This window comes from Oxyura jamaicensis, chromosome 26 (genome assembly GCF_011077185.1).
Source record: "Oxyura jamaicensis isolate SHBP4307 breed ruddy duck chromosome 26, BPBGC_Ojam_1.0, whole genome shotgun sequence".
NCBI classification, from domain to species: Eukaryota; Metazoa; Chordata; class Aves; order Anseriformes; family Anatidae; genus Oxyura; species Oxyura jamaicensis.
The window spans coordinates 302,843-306,094 of NC_048918.1; the positions used below are offsets into that span (position 1 = coordinate 302,843).

Consider the following 3,252-nt stretch of genomic DNA (forward strand, 5'->3'; position numbering starts at 1 on the left):
CCATCAATGGCCTTTTCCTTCCTATTCCCTGCTCAGTTTCTAGATTTTCACCCAGATTTTCAGCCCAGCTAGCACATCTGTTCCTGATCAACAGGAAAATCTGCAAATTAGCATCAGAAAAGGAGCTGCAGCCTTCCAAAGCTGTGGGCTGTTTGAGCACCAGAGGAGTGAGGCCAATAATCTGGTGAGCAGATCCACCTGCCTGAGGTTAGAAAAGGGCCTTGGGCAGAGGGAAGCCAGCCTGGGGGCACCCCTGAGGCTACTGGTCCCAGTGGGGCATAGCCAGGCCTGCTCTGGGGTTAAAGCAGGTGAGTGGGGCTAGGAAGAACTTAAAGGGAAGCTGGGGCTGCATCAGACAGCAACAAAGCCCAGAGTGAATGTTTAAGGGTGTGGAGCTGTGGTTCCCAGACAGCAACGCTGGGGATGTTGTGACAGGTTTCTGGCAGCTTTGTCTGTTATCCTCCCCTGCAGCATCCAGGGAGGGGGCAGAGGCTGGGTAAATGGCAGGGATGGGGTGGGAGGTGGGTTTTCTGCTGTGTTCTGCTTTATGCCAGCCTGTTCTGCTTTACACCATCCCATTTCACAGACTTGTTTCAGGGCATACGTTGTGAGAGTGACAGGGTACCAGCAAGAGGTGGTGGATGTGGGAGGAGGGCTGGAGGGGGCTGGGGCAGCAATGAGAAAGTATCCCCTGAGGATCCATCAAATGCCCACTTCTAACATTTCACCTGTGGAAGGCTGTGTGGTGTAAAGCCTGTTAGGCTGATGAGCATATCAGCATCCAAGTGTTCCCATAGTGTAACATCCTGCCCAAGGAGCGTGTGATGGTTCTGAGTCCACTCCCTTCCACAGAGGGCATTTGTGCCTTAATTTCCAGGAGGTGGATTGAGGTAAATTTGCACCTATGGGTGACCCATGGCAGCTTTCTAAATTCAGTATGGAGGAGAAAAAAGGAGAGAATGGGTGAATATAAGCAAAGGTGCTGTCACTTTGCTGCTGACAGCTCTTCTCTCATCACTTCTGCATGGTTGCACAAGGTGGTGGAGGGGGATGTGACAGGTCACTGTGCTGATCTGCCATGGTGGGGAGCTTTGCTGAAACCAGGTTTTAGAGTGTGAGAGCCCTATGCTGAGCCTGTGATCTGTGAACTGGCAGACCAGTGAGTGGTTTTGGAGCAGGTGAGCAAATGGAGGGGGCCAAGAAAGGGCAGACAGGATCCTTCCAGTGCCTGCAGCATCCAGACCAATGCAGACCTTGGCAGCTTGTCACCATTTCATAGTTGACAAAACACTGCTTATGGGGTAATCTGGCTTTTCATCACAAGGGTGAGCAGTTTTTAGGGGAATATGTAAAGACTTGAGTCCCTGAATATGAAACAGCTGCAAAACAAACTCTTCTGGCAGCTCCTGAGAGCTGGTGCCCAAATGCCTTCACTGTAGCGCATCCCTGCGCGCCCCCAGCAGCCCAAGTCTGTTAGAGCTGAGGGGTTCATTCATGCACCCTGCTGAAAGTGGGGGGGGGCCCCCCCCCCGGTTCATGGCTGAGAATATCCTCAGCCCCATGTCACACCTGTTGTGTGCACTGAAATGGGTAGTTTTAACCATGAGGAGGCAGAATTGTGGAAATGAAACGTCCGGGACCAAGATGCTGTATTTTCATCCCCCAGGCCGGGGCGCTGTTGGATTTCGATCTGGGTGCAAGGGATTTTGATGCTTCTCGTTTTAGGGCCCTCTAAAGCTCCTCCAGGAGGGGTGCGAATTCGTCTGTGAGTTAAATTTCAGATTACTGACAGTACCTTTAATTTTCTTGGGCTCTTTTCAGAGCTGTCCTTAGCCACAAGACCCAGTAACCACAGAGCAAACAAAAATTGCTGCTTTGGAGACACCAGCAAGCACTTTCTGATGTTATGGGCTTTAGCTGCTGCAGGAACTTTATTTGGAACCAGCAGTCAAAACCAGGAGAAGATGGGTGAGGAGCAGCATATCAAGATACCCCATGTTTGGTGCCTAAAATCCATGAATGAAGCTTTTGGGTGGAGAGAGCTTTTTGTGAAGAGGTTGTCTTCAAAAAGTTAGTGAAGGAGGGATAGAACCATGCTAAATACCAGAAGCAGTCAGCACTGCATGAATCCTTCTCTGAAAAATAACAAAGCCTAAAAACATCCAAACTCATCTGGAGAGGGCAAGCCTGGGAGGTACAGATCTCCTGTGAAGTGACCCATTGCTGTCTGACCCAGTGCTTGCATCGGGGTCTGGAGCCTGAGGGCAGACTTTGCTGCTTCTTTGCTGAAGCCAGTCATCTTGCATTTCCCCTGGCCAGATGGAGCTTTTTGTCGCTTCTCCAGCATTGGAAGTTTTCAGGAAGTCTTTGCTGCCTCGTCTCAGCTTGCTGGGAGCTGCCTGATAGTGCTGGCAGAGCAGTGACCCCAGTGGGCAGAGCTGCTCCCCCAGTTTGCTGCATGTGTTGGAAGAGGGTTGAAGGCAGCACACCTGCACCTTCCTTGCTCCATGCAAAGCGCTGGAGGGCTGATTTTGCAGCTCAGCTTCCTTGCATGCTCCAAGCCTCAGTTTACCCGTTTATAACCTTGCCTTGGGCCAAGTTTTGAGACAACGCAATAACATCATGCTTGGCCTAACAACTCTCTGTATGTCAGGAACATCGCCTCAGATGGATGTTGCCTTATGCTTGTGTCCTGCACGTTGTTGCAGGAGCGAGCCTTTTCTCCACCACGGCTTCAGTGAGGTCGGTTACAGCTGGGGCATCAGAGCCATCTCCTCACCTTCCTTGCTGTCCTGACCATGTACAAGAAGAAAGGCTCTAGCACAGGTCCCAGTTTCAGACTTTCTCCTTAGCTCCTCCATCTCTCCTTCCCTAGTTTGCAGGGGCACTGACTGAATTACTGCCCTCTCTAATCCATTACAGATTTTTATTTGCCAACTGTCTTCTTTTGTCCCTGATTTTCTGGAAGAAAAAAAAAAATCTCCCTCTCCTTTGCCTGCCAGAGGTCCCAAAATGTACTAAACACAAGACAGCCATGTCCACACCCTTGCACAGGTCCAGCAGCAGAGACAAGGTGAGCGAGCACAGCTCCTCCTCACTTTGCTACTGATTCCTCAGCCTTTACATGATACAAAATCGACAAGCAATGGCCCCTTCATGGAGAAGGCAATTATCGAAATTAAATGAGGGTTGGAGATGGTTGCTTCAGTGTCCTCCTTCATGGGTGTCAGGGTGAGGCTTCGCTCTCCCCAG

At 50.7% G+C, this 3,252-nt stretch overlaps 1 long non-coding RNA gene across 1 annotated transcript; it reads left to right on the forward strand.

The window, feature by feature from the left end:
- The first annotated feature begins 243 nt into the window (after positions 1–243).
- On the forward strand, positions 244–2,989 carry LOC118178573. Its single transcript, XR_004756201.1, has 2 exons — positions 244–308; positions 1,822–2,989. It is a non-coding gene; the product is annotated as an uncharacterized LOC118178573 (long non-coding RNA).
- Positions 2,990–3,252: the final 263 nt, after the last annotated feature.